Source organism: Chenopodium album, chromosome 15 (genome assembly GCF_948465745.1).
Source record: "Chenopodium album chromosome 15, dcCheAlbu1.1, whole genome shotgun sequence".
Classification (NCBI taxonomy): domain Eukaryota; kingdom Viridiplantae; phylum Streptophyta; class Magnoliopsida; order Caryophyllales; family Amaranthaceae; genus Chenopodium; species Chenopodium album.
Genome location: NC_137848.1, coordinates 29715031 through 29733178, shown reverse-complemented (window position 1 = coordinate 29733178; position 18148 = coordinate 29715031). Strand labels below are relative to the sequence as shown.

At 38.3% G+C, this 18148-nt stretch overlaps 1 long non-coding RNA gene, 1 other non-coding gene and 1 pseudogene across 3 annotated transcripts; 1 reads left to right on the top strand and 2 right to left on the bottom strand.

Moving 5' to 3' along the window:
- The first annotated feature begins 2046 nt into the window (after positions 1–2046).
- LOC145583503 (small nucleolar RNA R71) lies at positions 2047–2152 on the top strand. The gene has a single exon (XR_014100146.1). It is a non-coding gene; the product is annotated as a small nucleolar RNA R71 (small nucleolar RNA).
- Positions 2153–3455: 1303 nt separating this feature from the next.
- Positions 3456–15833, bottom strand: LOC145582118 (uncharacterized). Of its 2 annotated transcripts, XR_014099774.1 has the most exons (4): positions 15637–15833; positions 15352–15502; positions 8437–8648; positions 3456–3975 (listed from the first exon to the last, which is right to left on the bottom strand). It is a non-coding gene; the product is annotated as an uncharacterized LOC145582118 (long non-coding RNA). The 2 variants fall into 2 exon arrangements; XR_014099773.1 differs by lacking the exons at positions 3456–3975; positions 8437–8648 and adding an exon at positions 14547–14794.
- Positions 13960–14043, bottom strand: LOC145583628 (small nucleolar RNA R71; annotated as a pseudogene).
- Positions 15834–18148: the final 2315 nt, after the last annotated feature.

The window sequence follows — 18148 nt, the reverse complement described above, 5'->3', positions numbered from 1 at the left end:
TTGACATGCTTACCTATCTTTTCTTTGTTCAACAAAACACACTCAAGAGGATCATTAGAGGCGACCAAGTGCTCATGCATGGAATTCACAATGTCATCTAAAATTTCGATTCTCATAGAATTCTCTAATGAAGAAGAAGGGTATTGCATATTCTCATTCAAATTAAACTCAATCTCTTCTTCCCCCACCTTGAGAGAAATTTTGGCACTCTTGACATCAATCATAGCTCCCGATGTTGCAAGGAAGGGTCTACCAAGAATGATGGGGATATTGGAATCTTCGTCCATATCAACCACAACAAAATCTACTAGGATCACGAACTTCCCTACCCTTAAGGGAACATCCTCTATCTTACCTTTTGGGATTTTAATGGACCTATCGGCTAATTGTAAGGTAATGTTGGTAGGTGAAAGTTCTCCTAGCTCAAGTCTTTGATAGACCGAGTATGGCATAAGCCTAACACTAGCTCCTAGGTCACACAAGGAATTATCAATTTGTGTCTTGTTAATAGCACAAGGGATAGAAAAATTATCGGGATCCTTTAACTTAGGCGGCATCTTGTTCATTATAATGGCACTATAATTTTCGGTCAAACTAACCGTTTCCGCCATATCACAAGTTCTCCTCCCACTCAAGATTTCCTTAAGGAATTTTTCATAATTTGGCATTTGGTCAATGACATCGGTAACTGGGAGGGTAAGATGAGGTTGCCTAAGCATCTCTATGAATTTAACAAATTGTTCATCTAATTTGTGCCTATTAAACTTTTGGGGTTATGGGAGCTTAGGTTTGATAACTTCACTCACTTTCTCCTTCACTTTCTCAACTTGTTCCTCATCAACTTTCTCAACTAAGGGACTCTCATCTCCCTCATTCTCAATCGGATTCTCCCTAGGACTCTCCTTAGCATCACTCTTCTTAGAAACTCCACTCTAAAGAATCCTACCACTCCTAGTTATAATTGCATTCATAGAATTCTTAGGATCTAAGCCTTGTGAAGTCAAAGAAGAAAGATTTGGAAACTCTTTCAACATACTAGCCAATTGAGAAATTTGGTTCTCTAACCCCTTACTATAAGTCATCATGTCATTAATCTTCTCATTACTAAGGGTTATATGAGTATTCAACACCTTGGTTTGGTTCTCAATGACATCCTCTATCCAACTCCTCGATGAAGATGGTTGATCATAGAAACTATCACTTTGGCCTTGGGTCTTTGGAATAAATCCGAGTGGGGTACCTCTTTGAGCATTATTTTGAAAATTCCCCCTACTTTGAATACTCTAATTACCCCTACCTTGATTTTGGCCATGATTTTGATTATGGTTACCGTAACATTGGTTATGATCTCCATATCCTTGGCCATGACTTTGACCACTATAACCATGGTTGTTATAGTTACCACGAAACCCTTGGGTTCTTTGGTTCCCATAACCACTATTTTGGTTATAATTATCATAGTTCCCGTGGTTGTGATAATTCCTATTCCCAACATTCCTTTGAACATCAAATCTAGGTCCAAAATCATTATTAGAAACATAATTCACATGCTTACTCCCATTTCCATCATATCCATCATTTCTATCACAAGAAACATTGGGGTAAAAAAAAGAATCATGATCATTCATTCCACATAAATCACAAAACCAACATTCACTAATCATACAACAAGAAGAGGGAAGAGTGTTAGGGTAAGGAGGTGTACCTCTCCCCTTAATTTGGGAGGGAAGAATCGATGCTTGTGAAGTTGCACTCTCGAGCTTAACCTTGATAGATACCACCTCTTTCCCTAAGTCCGAAATTTACATGGACAAATTGTTAATAGCATTGAGTTGATCAATCGAGCATCCCGCGGTGCTACTCTTATTTGTCGGCTCTTTCTCACCCTCTTGCCAATCCATGTAGTGTCTCACTACATCCTCAATAATATCAACAACTTCTTCCTCGGTCTTGTTCATTATTGGGCCTCCGCCTCCGGCATCAAGACTTGACCTCCCTTGAGGACTCAAACCACCATAAAAGATTTGAATGATTTGGTAAGTGGGGATTCCATGGTAAGGACACTCTCTTTGATATTCCTTATACCTCTCCCATGCTTCATAGAGGCTTTCACTAGTCCTTTGCTTGAAACTTTGAATCAAAGCTCTAGCCTTCGCCGTTTTCTTTTGAGGGAAGAAACGGGAAAGAAATTCTTTAGTGACTTCATCCCAAGTTCTCAAGGAATTAGGCTTCACTTCCTTGTCTAGCCACTCTTGAGCTCTTCCAATTAGAGAGAAAGGAAATAGCTTGAGCCTTATGAATTCTTGTGCGACCCCGCTCACCTTAATTGTGTTGCAATATTTCTCGAATTCTTTAAGATGATTGAGGGGGCTTTCATTTGTTCCACCACTATATTGTCTCCTTTCAATCAAAGTTATCATTGTCGGCTTGATTTCAAAGTCACTTTCCAGAATTGAAGATGGAGCAATATCGCTCTCATACTTATATGCACCCGAAGTTCCCAACTCCTTCAATGTCACCCTTGGGACTTCCCCGGCAACGGCGCCATTTTAATGAGAGGTGGATTCTAGGTCTTTGAAAATAAAATTCCTCCAATCAAACTAAATTTGTAACTGAACCTACACCTAGTAATAGGGAAAGTTCGGGTCGAACAACTAGGAATGGGGGAAAGTTTGCTACGGCCAAAGTCAAGATATTTCGAAATGTAAGAGGTAGTGTAGGTTATCTAATTCAACTAAACAAACAAAGTAAATCAATATATCAAACACTAGGGATTTAGGATCCACATGTATTGCAATGAACACACACTAATCGGGTTGGAGATTGATTAATTCGAGTATTGCGAGGGAAGAAAGACAATGCAATCAAAAGAGCTCGACAAGCTATCTCTTAGGGGTCTAACTAGCGCTAACTACGAAAGACTCTAACTAGGTACATCACAAACCAAGCTCAATCGATAAATGTGAGCTACAAATCAATGGTCCGTATCAATGTAGACACACAATGTAATCTAGCATGAAGAACAAGGTTGATCACTCCTTCCAATCCATACACATGCTCAAAATCAATCAACCAATTTAATCACAATGCTAAATCAATCAAAAACCCCCCAATTAGCTGATGATCCATCACTAATACATGCTTCACCAAATCCCCAGCAAGCAAACTACTCACAATCCATTAAAGAAATAAAGAACAAAGCTATACAATTCATCAAATTCATCAACATCATTCCAATCAAACCAATTCAACCAAACAATCAATAAACTTGAACAATCAACAAAACAATTAAAATCAAAAGCTAAAGATTGAATTAAAGTAAAGAAGATTCTTACAAACTTGATCAAATCAAAGGAAATGTACTTGAAATCAAACCAATTGCAACTAACGTCAATCATCAACCATCAATCTTCAATGTTATTCTCTCTACAAATAAAAAATCTAGAGTTTCTCTCTCTAAGAAAATCAAACCTCATTCCAATTCTAAGCTTTCTAATTGATATTCTACCCCCTTCTAAAAATAAAGAGAAAACTATATTTAGTAAAACTAACAAAGGAGAAAGTAGTTACTCATCCCAAAAGAACCCGTTCAAGCGCGGCCTTTACTTTAAAGATGTGCAGCCGCAAAGAAAGGGTACGGAATAGGGGGACCAGCAGGTGCGGCCGCGCCAAGGCCACGCGCACCCGCGCCACTAGGCCGCGCGCGCCCAAGCCTAGGAACAGGGCAGCCTCCTTCCCCTTCATCTTGATGCTCCTCGTGCGCTCCACTTGGTGTTCTTGATGAACACGGAGCATGGAAGATCCTAAAACACCATGATGGTGGGTTCAACACCAAAATTGGTGCCCCCACGGCTTGAATGCATGGCCTAAGGAAGCTTAGAACTTGCACATCTCTAATCTTGGGCTTCAAATGGAAGACACTAAGCATCCCAATCAACGCAAAACAAGAGAAGAGACCTCGGGAACGATCTTCTCCTGAAAATAAAAGAAAACAAACAAATAAAGGGGAAAAAGGCGAAATAAACCAAGAAATACATGAAAATGGAAAATCTACTAAGGAAAATGCAAACTAAAGAAATAAAGGGCAAAATTAAGGAAAAGGGAAAAAGAGCCACAAAAGAGAATGAAATTCATCCTAAAAGGGATCAAATGATTGCCATAAATGACACTCATCAGTATTAATTCTCCATTTGCTGCACAAAGGCTATGATCAGTTCAAGATGAGCTATAACATGCACACCATGGAGAAAACCCTCACCGAGCTTCATGGTATGTTGAAGCAATCCGAGCAAATGCTCAAGGATAAGGGGAAGCATGGCATGCTTATGGTCAAGAAGGGCTAGCTATTTAAGCGCACAAGCAAGAAGAAGAAAGGCTTTAAGGGGAAGGGTAGAAAGACCTTTCCGCCTAAGCCTAAGTCAAAAGCTACCAAGGACAACAAGAACAAGAAGGTAGCCTCTTCTAAATCTGATTCGGAATTGTTTGTATTGCAAGAAAAAAGGACATTGGAAGAGAGATTGCCTCAAATTCAAGGAAGATAAGAAGAATGGAACTGTTGCTTCCGTATTAGGTATTTTCGTTATAAACTTAAACTTCACTAGCACAACATAATGGGTATTAGATACCGGATGTGGCTCACACCTTTTTTCCATTCTTAAGGATTAAGGAAAACTAGAATGCTAGAGAAGGGAGAGGTCGAACTCCGGGTCGGCAATGGAGCCTGAATTGCAGCCGTATCCGTAGGAACTCTCAGTTTATCTTTGCCCTCTGGGCTAGTTCTAGAACTTTAAAATTGTTATCATGTTCTGAAAGTTACCAAAAACATTATTTTAATTTTGGCGTTGGATGCCAAAGGATTTGAGTTTTGAGTAAATAACAATACATGTTCGTTTTATCTCGAAAATGTTTTATATGGTATGGCACATTTTGAAAATGATCTTTATGTGCTTTCTTTAGACAAACAAGTTTGTAATGTTAATGATACCACCAAGAAATCTAAGACCGTTTAGTCAAATCAGACATACTTGTGTCATTGTCTTCTTGTCCACATTAACATCAAGCGCATTAAGAAACTTCTACAAGAAGGTATTCTTGACTCAATTAATTTACAATTGTTTGAAAATTGTGAAGGATGCTTATTAGGAAAGATGATAAAGCAGCCATTCTCCAAGTTGGGAGAAATGGCAGGTGACTTATTTGTCCTAATACACACCAATGTATGCGGACAAATGAGCACACCTGTAAGGAATGGTTATCGATATTTTATAACCTTCACATACGACTATAGTAGATATGGATATGTCTACCTTATGTCGAACAAATCTGAATCATTTGAGAAATACAAAGAATTTCAAAGTGAAGTTAAAAATCAGCTTGGCAAGAAAATCAAAGCCCTTCAATGAATCAAGGTGGTGAATACTTGAGCCATAAATTCGATAACCATCTGAAAGAATCATGGTATTCTTTCAGAGTTAACACCTCCTGAAACTCCTCAATGGAATGGAGTGTCCGAGAGGAGGAATCGAACCTTGCTAGACATGGTACGGTCAACAATGGGTCTTAGCGATCTTCCTATCTCTTTCTGGGAACACGCACTTCTAACCGTGGCATTAACACTAAATTGAGCTCCATCAAAAGCTGTCGTAAAGACTCCATATGAATTATGGACGAAGAAACCTCCAAGGTTGCCTTTTCTCAAGATTTAGGGTTGCAAAGCATATGTCAAAAGATTAATTTCTGACTAACTTCACCCAAAATCTAACAAGTGTTTCTTTGCGGGATATCCAAATGAATCCAAGGGGTATTACTGCTACAACAAATCTAAGAGCAAAGTGTTTGTTGCTCGCAATGGTGTCTTTTTGGAGAAGAAACATCTTTCCAAAATGAAAAGTGGGAGGAAAATCGAACTCGATAAAGTTCGAAAGGACGAGCAACAAAGTCAAATTGACAGTCAAAGTGCTCCAAGAACATCTGTTGACATTGGTCAGACTCAAACTGACAATGTGCAAAGTGAAAATGACAATGTAAATGATTAGTCCATTACCCTTCGTAGGTCGTAAAGGCCAAGATCTCAACCAGATAGATATCTCCGTGTTGTATTAACCGAGGATCAAGACATCTTACTTATGGATAGAGATGAGCCAACGACCTACAAGAAAGCTATGACGAGCCCTAACTCTGCAAAATGGCAAGAAGCCATGTAATCCGAGATGGACTCCATGTTTGAAAATCAAGCATGGGACTTGGTTGATTTACCCGAAGGTTACACACTTATTAGTTGTAAATGGATTTTCAAAATGAAAACTGACAAAGATGGAAATGTATTTGTATACAAAGCTAGCCTGGTGGAAAAAGGTTACAGGCTCACGGCGTTGATTATGATGAAACCTTTTCCCTAATTACAATGCTTAAGTTCGTCCGGATTATCCTAGCAATTGCTAAATATTATGATTACAAAATACGGTAGATGGGCGTCAAAACAGCCTTCATAAATGGAATTTTAGAAGAAACTGTGTACATGACATAGCCTTAATGGGTTAAAACAAGCAAGGAAAAGTAGGAATATGTGATTCGAAGAAGCCATCAGTAAGTTTTCTTTTATCAAGAATCCAGATGAATCTTGTGTATACAAGAAGGTCAGTGGGAGTGACATCGCATTCCTTGTCTTATATGTTGATAACATATTGCTCATTGGAAACAGCGTTCCAATGTTACAATCCGTAAAGGATTGGCTTGGAAAATGTTTTTCATTGAAAGACTTGGGTGAAGCACAGTACATATTGGGCATCAAGATATATAGGGATAGATCTAAAAGGATGATTAGGTAGATATGATGCAATGAGTTTGCAACCTAACCATGGCTCTAGTTCTCTAAAGTTCAGGATATGGGTTAGTCATAGAGGGTCCATGGTTATGAGTCCGGATGCACCGCGCGGAAGCCTTACCTTTGGAAGGGTTGGCGCGAGTGGATGGGACCCCGCAAGTTAAAAACTTGCTTCCATGGTTTGGTGGATTCACAAACTCGGATGTACCCGTCGTTGCCATGAGCGTTCGATTGGGTAGATGGAGCGTGAACCCCCAGAAGGTTATGTCCATATGTAGAACACATATGGGTTTCAGAAAAGTGAGAAAAACTCAATCAGGAAGTAGAATTGAGCCAACAGTGCTAGAAATGGTCAAAACAAGAAGGCAGAGTTCTGGCTCGGTATTGGAAGAACTTGGCGCCAGACTACAGGGACTGTCGCCGCAAAAGTACCCCTGTCGCCAGGCGACAGAAGCACTTTACAGGCGACCAGCCTTGTTTTCTAGGCGCTAGTTCCTACATGCCTTATCACGTATCTACGTTCTTAGAATTTTCCAGATTTCGCAGCGTTATTTCAATTCGGATGGTCTATCCAATGAAGACCTTTTTTTTATGCATATGACAATAATGCTAATCAAAATTACGCACATGAAATACTTAGAACTTTTCGAGTCTCATCCACTCATTCTAAATCATTGCCGAAATAATTTTCAGGAATTAAAATAGAAATCCTCCCCAGTGGAGTCGCCAAAAACTGTAGGGAATATTTCAAGCCATTAACCCCAAGCTTTAACCCCACTGTGATCATACACTTAAGCATGGTGGCGTCCAAAGGGAAGGAAGCTAGAGCAAAAAAGAGTCGCCAACAAGTTTTAGGAACTTGTAAACCATTCACAAGGTGAAGATTACACCCCTTAACGATCCAGGAGATCGTAAACTCCAAAAGGTCTTGAACCAAATAGGGTTCGGGGATGAAGGTACAAATCCAACCTAAAAGAGATTGAACCTGCCCTAATAAAATAGGCCTCTACTTCATTCTTCTCGTATTCATGTGCGCTTTCTGACTAACATGCAATCAATAGGTTAACCCTAAACCTGTTTATCTATGTTGGTTGAACTTAATGCACAGATAAATCTATTATTGGCGATCACTTGAATTATAACCATATTAGCCCTAAACAAGATTATTAATTATCTTATTAAGCGTGATTACAAGTACAAATTCCCTTTAAACATGCATAAAAGGCGTGATCAAGCAATAACAATAATAATAAATACCAAGCAACATAATAATTACAATAATTATAATCATGATAACAATTATAATTGAAATAATCATGATAATCATAACAATTATAATCATGTTAATAATAAAGCTTAAATATAATAGCAAGATCCTAGGCATGATACTAACAAGATTAATAACAAACCCTAGCATGTCACTAAGCAATAAAGATCAAAGCTTTAACCCTAGCATGATACTAACATGCTATTAGAAAAGAGAATAGGGAGCATCGCAGGAATCATAATAAGCATATTTGATATTATAACCTTTTCCCTAAACATGATACTAGGAATCAAAATAGGAACCTAAACATGATTTCTATATATCAATAAACAATTAAAGCACTTACTTGGATGCCACGTATTTCTTTCTAATAACAAAATACACGCGTTAGTAACTTCAAGGAAAATATAAAATCAAACAATCAAATTAAATAATTGAAATCAAGACTAGGGACCAAACCCTTAGAAATTATAACCTTTCACGTCTAGGGCGAAGGCAACTTCGAACTCGACTAGGTGTTTCTAGATCTCGTGTATGCGGAATTTTGTTTATGAAAAGCTAGAGGAATGAGAGCATAGAATTAATGAATGTAGACGATGATTGTTGATTTTAGATTGTTGAATGATGATTGTGAATGAATAAAAACGGAGGTTCAGGACCCTATTTATAAGAAAACAGTCCGGAAATAGGTAGAATTTGATAAGGAAAAAAACTCCACGCTGTCGCTGCAAAACTGACCTTGTCGCTAGGCGACATGGTCTGTCGCGTGGCGACAGGCCTGTCGTTGGCGACAGCCTGGATTCCTACGCGCTTTCAAACACGGAGTCCACATATGAATCAAAATTGATTTGTAAAGTCCGTATGAAAACTGAAATCGTATTTTTCATAAAATAATATTTTATTCCAAATAAAACTTATCAAAATATAATTATTAATTCTAAACTTATTAAGATTGAAGAGAACCTTCTAGAGAATTTTAGAAGACTATAATTAATTATAATAACTTTAGGAATAACAATTAATATTGGGCCCTCCCATAGATCATTGGGCCGCATGTAAAGATCAAACCGGGCCCAGTTTAGTATTTTGGCCATAACTTCCTGATTATTCATCGGAATTGGGCTTATAATATATCATTGGAAAGCTCTTTGCAAGCCCCATCCAACTACACTATTATTGGACCCTTCTCATGGACCAAACTAAACTGGATTGGCTGTTTTCATAAAATAGAGTTGTTTTTCGAAAACAGAAAGAAAGAATTTAATAAAAACTAACCGCAACACTTGACCTTTCATACTTTCACCATGTTCGATAATCATTCGACGCAAAAGGTATTCATCATTGGGTTTGGTTTTGGGGAGACACATTTGGGTGTCTACACACGGGTATTTCTCATGATGAAACCTCTTTCCTCGACCATGAGTATTGTAAGTTCTCTTATTTGAGTACTAGTCCGTTTTAATGTCTGTCAAATGTCTGTCTTACATGGGGATTATAACGGCAACACTAGGGCGACTAGGTACTCTTGGTAAGAGGAAGCTAACAGTGCAAGACTGGGAATGTCCCCCTATTAACAATAGGGAATATGTCTTTGTTGTTTACAAGGCCTCTCGAAGAGCGAGACTGTGAAAATGCATGGTCGTGCTCAGATGAATTTTAGAAATCATCTGCTTATTGACAGTCAAACTCGGATATCGAGAAACACTTCTAGACATAATAAGGATGATGAATAATCTTACCTTATAGTTCATAAAGAGACATTAAGTGACATAAGAAATAGGCTATACATTAAAAGCGCACTTGTCCGGAAGGACAAGTGGGAGATTGAAAGGAATGGTGTCCTTCAAACAGGTATATTATTCCAATATAGGGTTTGAATTATTAGATAGCTAATTATTCAGTGAGCTCAAGTGATCAGAATGCCTAGCTGGAGGCCGCTTCCGATTAGTAATGTTAATGCATAATTAATATTACAGCTAAATCTTGACTGAACCCTTTGGGTCAACCCAATCAAGTAACTCATCCATGACGATGAATTAATCTGAAGGAATTAATGAGTCATTAGAGTATTATGAGCAAAGATGTCGGATATCGAGCTAGGAGCATCGAAACCGTGTGTCTTAAGTCGAGTCAAATTTAGGAATTAACGAGACTATAAATCAAGCAATCAAGAAGTTATAAATATATCCCTAGTCTCGGAATGCCTCGATCAATCCAAGGGCTAGGGAAATATAACCAGTTGTAGACAATGCCACAAGGCAAGGCTCAACCGTAAGCTCAGCATGCCTAGCATGGCCGAGCATGCTGGCCAAGCATGCTATGTGTGCATCACAAGGCTAGGCATGGCTGGCCAAGCATGCTAGGCAAGCCATAGCATCATCCGCGCTATCACTTGGCTAGCAACATACATATGCGTGCTGGGCCTCGCACTTGGCTGCATGGCTGTGCGGGCTTGCTAGCAATGCTAGTAGCACTAGACGTACACAAGCAGCAGCCCGCATTGCGTGCGTGGCTTGCTGCGCACATGTGCGGGCAGGTGCATGGCCAGCATGCCCTCGCAAGCAAAAGTTGGGCCTCGCTAGCGAGAGAAGCGCACAGTAGCTGGAATTGATGCGTGTCCTGCGTGTGCGGGGCTGCTGCTACGTGTGCCGCGTGGCAGGCCTTGCCAAGGGACCAGGCTCTAGCGAGGCAACCTTGGTGACCAAGGCAGGCCGCCAGCTGGTGCGATCTTAGCGGGCCGTATGCCGGTTTATAAGGAGTGGTTTACGTGGGGAGCAAGGAGGCCTTGTTGATTGTTTTGCTTTTTATTTGATTTTTGAATTAAAAATTAAATTGTGAAATGGCATTTTACCAACTCTCCCACATTGATGGGAGATTGGAATTCTCAAGGGATTTCTCTATAAATACCCATCCTTGGGAATTGAGAAAATTACTTTGAGTTGTGAGCTTGAAAGAATCACCAAAGGCGTGAACACTTTCGCTCTTAATACTCTTAAGTTTTTTGGTCTAGTCCCGGCTAAGCTTTGGGTTACGGGTCGTTCGGATCAGTCTTGAGGGTGTAATCCATCGGAGGCTATCGCAAGTGTGAAGCTCGATTAGCTTACAAGTAAGAGCTCAAGTTGAGCGAAGCACGTGCCAAGGGTAATTCCGTCTTTCTCTTTCTTATCAATTAATTATGTTATTAATTAAGTTGTTAATTAATTAGGATGTTTTAGTTGCTTTAATTTGTGTGCGAGGCATGGGATGGGTTTTAGTTCCTAATGGTGTCAGACATCACAAAAGCCAACAGAGTATAACAAGGTAACCATCAAGAAAAAATACTCTTTGCCTAGGATAGATGACTTGTTTGACAAGTTGAAAGGTGCAGCAGTGTTTTCTAAGATTGGTTTGAGATCGGGGTATAATCAACTACGAATTTCGGAAAAGGACATTCCAAAAACGACATTTAGGACGAGATACGGACACTATGAGTTTACTGTAATGCTTTTTGGGCTGACAAATGCACTTGCAATTTTTATGGACTTGATGAATCGTGTGTTTCAACCTTTCTTGGACCAATTTGTGGTGGTGTTTGTTGATGATATTTTGGTTTATTCAAAGACTAAAGAGGACCATGCAGAGAATTTGAGAGCGGTGTTAGCTACTTTAAGAACTAACCAGTTGTATGCCAAATTCTTGAGATGTGAGTTTTAGGACATTTCATAACCAAAGACGGAGTGAGGTAGATCCTGTTAAGACTGAAGCAGTGAAGGGGTGGCCTACACCAAAGAATGTGTCTAATATTTGAAGTTTCCTTGGTCTAGCGGGGTATTAGAGGCGGATTGTGAAGGACTTCTCGAAGATAGCAAGGCTTATGACTTCGTTGATGAAGAAAGAATCTAAGTTCATTGATGAGTGTCATTTATGGCACTCATTTAGCCTCTTTTAGGTTGGATTTTAATCGCCTTTATAGCTCTTTTATCTGTTTTTCTTTAGGTTTACTTGTTATTTCTCTAGTTTGGGTTTTTCTTAGTTTTTTTCCCATTTTATTGCATTTCATAGCTTATTTTGCTTTTTTTCTCTTTTATTTGTTTGCTTTTCTTTGATTTCAGGATATTGGTGATGTCTAAGGATCTCAATGGCTTTTTCTCGGGATTTGTAAGGCTCAAGATGCAAGCCAGTCTCCCCCTTTGAAACTCAAATGTGAAGGAGTGCAAAAACCAAGTCTTTAAGGCCGCACTCTCAAGCTGCGTAGGCATTAAAATCGTTGTTGAATCCACCGTGAAGGCCTTTGGAAACTGCCACCCCCAACATGTATCAATTGGAGTGCACGGAAGCATAAATGGACGCATGAGAAATCCTCCCCTACTCCCAGGGTGGGCACGCATGAAGAAGGCGCGAGCACGCAGGGCCTGTGCGCGGCTGCATAGGTGGGAGGTGCGGCTGCGCAGCCCTTCTCCCCCTGTTCCGTACCCATTTCATTGTGGCCGCGCATTTCGAGTAGAGGGCGCACCTATTGGGGTTCTTTTTGGACGTCTAACTAACTCTTCCTTTGTTAGTTTTACTATATATAGAATTTCTTCCTTTTTTAGAATTAGAATCAATTTAGAAGACTAGTTTTAGAGAGAGAAGCTCAAGGGTTTTGATTGATTGGTTAATGTGATTAAATTGGTTGATGGAATTTGTGCATGTGTTTGATTTGATGAGGAGTAGCTAACCTTGATTATCAAGCTAGATTGCATATTAGTTTTCAATGATACAACAAATTGATTTGGCAGCTATTATTATCAATTGATCTTGTTTTGCGATTTTCGTTTGAAGTCATTCGTAGCGAGCTCTAGCTTGACCCTAGGAAATAGCTCTTTAAGTGATTTTGATTGCAAATACCGTTTCCCTCGTATTGCTTGATTGATCAATTTCCCGACAAATTAGCATTATTTATCGTGAATGCAAGTGGATCCTAAATCCCTAGTACTTTGATATTGATTTCTATTGTTAGCTTTGATTGTGTTGATTTGCTAGTTTAGACCAAACCAATTGCTTAAGACTTTAGAATAGCTTAACTAGAGACTTTAGCTTATACCTCATTCCCTTAGGTTCGACCTAGACTTACCCCTATACATAAGGTTAGGTTTGGTTATAAATTTAGTTTAATCAGGGGATTCTTATAACTCAACAACCTAGGTTTTCCTCCAGCCAAAATGGCATCGTTGCCGGGGAATGGCATGGTTATTTGTTATTGGTGATTGAGTTTATTCCACATAATTTGAAAATACGAAAATATTTTCTTTCTTTCAGGCTACATTTGTAGCCGTACTACTAATATTTTCCTTTGAGATTTGTATGCGTAGGGCACGAGATTGAAATTTAGTGCCATTTGATTCGAAAATTAAGATATAACAAGGATAAGGTTGCCAATCGTTCCTCAAGCTTAAGTCCCTCAAGAGAGGAAAACCATCAAGAAGAAGAAGAAGAATGAGAAAGCATGGGTACTAATTCGAGAGTAGCATTAAAAGAGTTGGGAACTTCGGGAGCCTATAGGTTTGAAAGCGGAATTGCTCCTCCCACAACACCGGCAAATGACTTTGAGATAAGACCGGCGATGATTACATTGATAGAGAGGCATCAATTTAGTGGATCCAAGCATGAGGGTCCCCTCAAACATATTAAGGAGTTTGAGAAGTATTACAACACCATCAAGGTGAATGGGTTTACTCAAGAGTTCATTCGACTTAAACTTTTCCCTTTTTCTCTTATTGGACGTGCTCTAAAGTGGTTGGACAAAGAGGTGAAGCTTAACTCTTTGAGAACATGGGATGAAATGACTAAGGAGTTTCTATCTCGGTTCTACCCACAAAGGAAGATGGCCGAAGTAAGAGCTCTCATTCAAAACTTCAAGAAAAAGCCTAATGATTCTTTATGAGGCATGGGAAAGGTATAAGGAATACCAAAGAGAGTGCCCTCATCATGGGATTCCTACCTATCAAATCATCCAAATCTTATATGGGTGTCTAAGCCCTCAAGAAAAATCTTGCTTAGATGCCGGTGCCGGAGGCCCTATCATGAATAAACCGGAGGATGAGCTCACTAGTGGAAAAATTGCTATCCGTAACGGGCAAAAGCAGCCCATCCGTAACGGGCAGCAAGCGTTACGTATGCTCCCGTTACGGATAGGCGATGTTATTTGTAACGGGCACTGCCCGTTACAAATAACCCGTTATTCGTAACGGACATGTCAAACGCCTGTTACGAATAACGGGTTATTTGTAACGGGCACTTATTTTGTCCGTTACGAATAAAGGGTTATTTGTAATGGGCATTATATCTGCCTGTTACGAATAGTGTGTGATCCAAATTAAAAAAAAAAAATATCCAGCACATGCTGGACCATTTTATCAATGAACTAGAAAATTTTATATTTTATTTATTTATTTTTGTTTTTTTTTGTTGAAACCGTATTTTATTCATTTAAATACACATAAATTATACAATCGGACAAAATAAAATAAAAAGAGCAAAAAACAAATCTTAATTGTTATAATAATAAAACAAGTTTACTGATAAATAATTTCCCTTTAAATTGGTACTGTATTAAATAATTTACATCTTCCACCATCAGAGTTGCAACTTGGTATCCTTTTCTTCATCATCTATCTTATCACCATACCCCCAAACTCTACATCCCTTAATATCTCTCATCATCTATCTTGAATGCAAGGATAATTCTTAAATCAAACAAAAAAAGATAAAACTTTATAAGCATAAGCAATAAAAAAATTACAAGTTAAACTAAGGAGATAAATACATATTTCTTATTAATAATTAGAAGCAGTGAAAATTCCCATATCTGAAAATTATGTATACATTATATAAATTGAAACTACTCATTTAAAGAAGTTTAATAATCGTAGAATTTTAAAACTTATAAATCCCAATTCACAACTACAAAATATCCAACTTTTTGACAGAACATTTAGCTTTATTAAACTATAAATCCAAAAATTCAAGACAAAATATCTTACTCATTTGTTCGTATATTTGATAATCCAAAAAAAATTCAAAATGTAAAATAAGTATCAAAAACAAAAAAAAAAATCAAGATGGGTTTTGAAAAATATGAACATTCGAATAAAAAGACAACAAAATTGAGTAAAAAATGGATGATAAAACACAATCAGCATATTTCATTGATTTGAACAACACCCAGCATGAATGATTCCTTAAAATACGAAGGAAATATAGATCTTACTAATTTTGAATGAACATCCATAGATCTACACACCTGTGGTGGCGGCCTGCGGAGGTAGTGGTGGTGGAGACTACGGAGGTAGCTGTGGCGGCGTTTGCGAAGGTCGTGGTGGCGGAGTCTGCGAAGGTGGTGGCTGTGTTTTGAAGGGTTTTCCAAACCCAAACCCATACTCGAGTTCGCTACCCTGCACATTAAACTAATGTTATGAACGAAGAGCAAAATGCAAATAAAACTTAACTTAAAAGCCAAAAAAAAATCTATATCCTCAAAATAACAACGAAGAAAAACGATTATATCACAGATAAACCAAAATTCGACCTTCGTTGTTCGTAAATGGAAAATTCAAGACCAAAATTCGACCTTCGTTGTTCAAAACACGGCTACTACCTTAGTTGTTCATAGATCGAAACAAAAATGGAGGACATTGAGTGAGGAGAAGAGAGAGAAAGAGATTGATTGAGTGAGGAAAAGAGAGAGAGGATGAGTGAAATGAAAGAGGAGAGATGACAAAGAGAAAGGGCGGGGTTTGACGGCTGGAGAATGAACCCTAATACTGTAATAAGTAATGGGCTCATCAGCTGGACCAAACATTTATATCGGGCCATGTTCCCATTATGAATGCTATATTATTCGTAACGGTCATTAGGTGCTCGTTACAAATGAATTGATATACGTAACGGGCACCTGGTGATCATTACGAATAACATAGTATTTGTAATGGGCACCTAATGACCATTACGAATAATATAGTATTTGTAACGGGCAGTATTTTGCCCGTTACGAATATTATATATTTGTAACGGACTGCTATTTTGCCCGTTACAAATATAGCTAATGTAACGGGCATAGCTTTTCCCGTTACAAATAACCTGTTACAAATGACAATTTTTCCACTAGTGGCTGGTGGACTTAATTGAAGATGTGGTAAGGTATCACATGGATTGGCAATAAGGTGAGAGAGAGTCGACAAGCAAGAGTGGTTCTACGGTGTATTCAATCGACCATCTTAATGCCATCAACAATTTGACCTCATAAATTTCAAAATTAGGAAAGGAGATGACCTCGATCAAAGCAAAGCTTGAGAGTGCTTCATCACAAGCACCAATTCTTCCCTCCCACTATAAGGGGAAAGGTACATCTTCTAACTCAACTCCTCCTTCTACATCAAATAATATGCCAAATGGATGATTGTTTTGTGATGTATGTGGATCATACGACCATAATGCTTCTAATTGTCCACATGCTTTATAAAATTGTGATGATGTTGATAACAATGAATGTGAACAAGTTAACTTTGTTTCAAACAGTAACAATGGGAAAAGATTTGATGGACAAAGGAATTTTGGGAATAGAAATTCTCACCAACAAGGGAACTTTTATAATTATAACCAAAATGGTGGTTACAAGAACCAAGGAAATCAAAATTTTCGAGGCAACTATAACAATCAAGGCTATAATAATCAAAGTCAAGGTCAGGGGTATGGAAACCAAAGCCAAAACCAAGGCTATTGTAATCATAACCAAAACAATGGCCAAAATCAAAATCGAGGTAATTGGAGAAACCAAAATTGGGGTCAGTTATGGCATTCATTTAGCCTATTTTAGGATGGATTTTAATCGCTTTTATAGCTCTTTTATCTCTTTTTCTTTAGTTTTACTTGTTATTTCTCTAGTTTGGGTTTTTCTTAGTTTTTTTCCCATTTTATTGCATTTCATAGCTTATTTTGCTTTTTTTCTCTTTTATTTGTTTGCTTTTCTTTGATTTCAGGATATTGGTGATGTCTAAGGAGCTCAATGGATTTTTCTCGGGATTTGTAAGGCTCAAGATGCAAGCTGGTCTCTCCCTTTGAAGCTCAAATGTAAATTAGTGCAAAAACTAAGTCTTCAAGGCCGCGCTCTCAAGCTACGTGGGCATTAAAATCGGTGTTGAACCCACCGTAAAGGCCTTTAGAAACTGCCACCCCCCAACATGTATCAAGTGGAGCGCACGGAAGAATAAACGGACGCATGAGAAATTCTCCCCTACTCCGAAGCGCGGGCGCGCACGAAGAAGGCGCGGCCGCGTGCGGCCGCACAGCCTTTCTCCCCCTGTTCTGTACCCATTTCATTGCGGCTGCACATTTCGAGGAAAGGGCATGCCTATTGGGGTTCTTTTTTGGACATATAACTAACTCCTCCTTTGTTAGTTTTACTATATATCGAATTTCTTCCTTTTTTAGAATTAGAATCAATTTAGAAGACTAGTTTTAGAGAGAAAAGCTCAAGATTTTGGAAAACTTTGTTCTTAGATTTTAGAGAGAGAAACTTGGTAATCGATGATTGCTACATTTTGATCTTTATTCACTTTGATATTGATCAAGGTTTTGTAAGAATTCTTTCCTCTTTAATGCAAATTTAGTGTTTTATTCTTGATATATTGTTGAATTTCTATAGTTTGTTTGTTTTGATTGTTGATATTTCGATTGCAATGCTGATGATGAAATTGATGATTAGTTTAGTTATGCTTTTCAATTTTACAATGTGTAGTGTGTAGTTCCTTTACTAGGGATGTGGTGAAGCATGTATGAATGATAAGCTATTGCTAATTTGGGGGTTTTGATTGATTGGTTAATGTTATTAAATTGGTTGATGGAATTTGTGCATGTGTTTGATTTGATGAGGAGTAGCTAACCTTGATTATCAAGCTAGATTGCATATTAGTTTTCAATGATACGACAAATTGATTTGGAAGCTATTATTATCGATTGATCTTGTTTTGCGATTTTCCTTTGAATCCATTCGTAGAGAGTTTGAAGTATCTTTTCACACAATGTAATAAACCTTGAACATG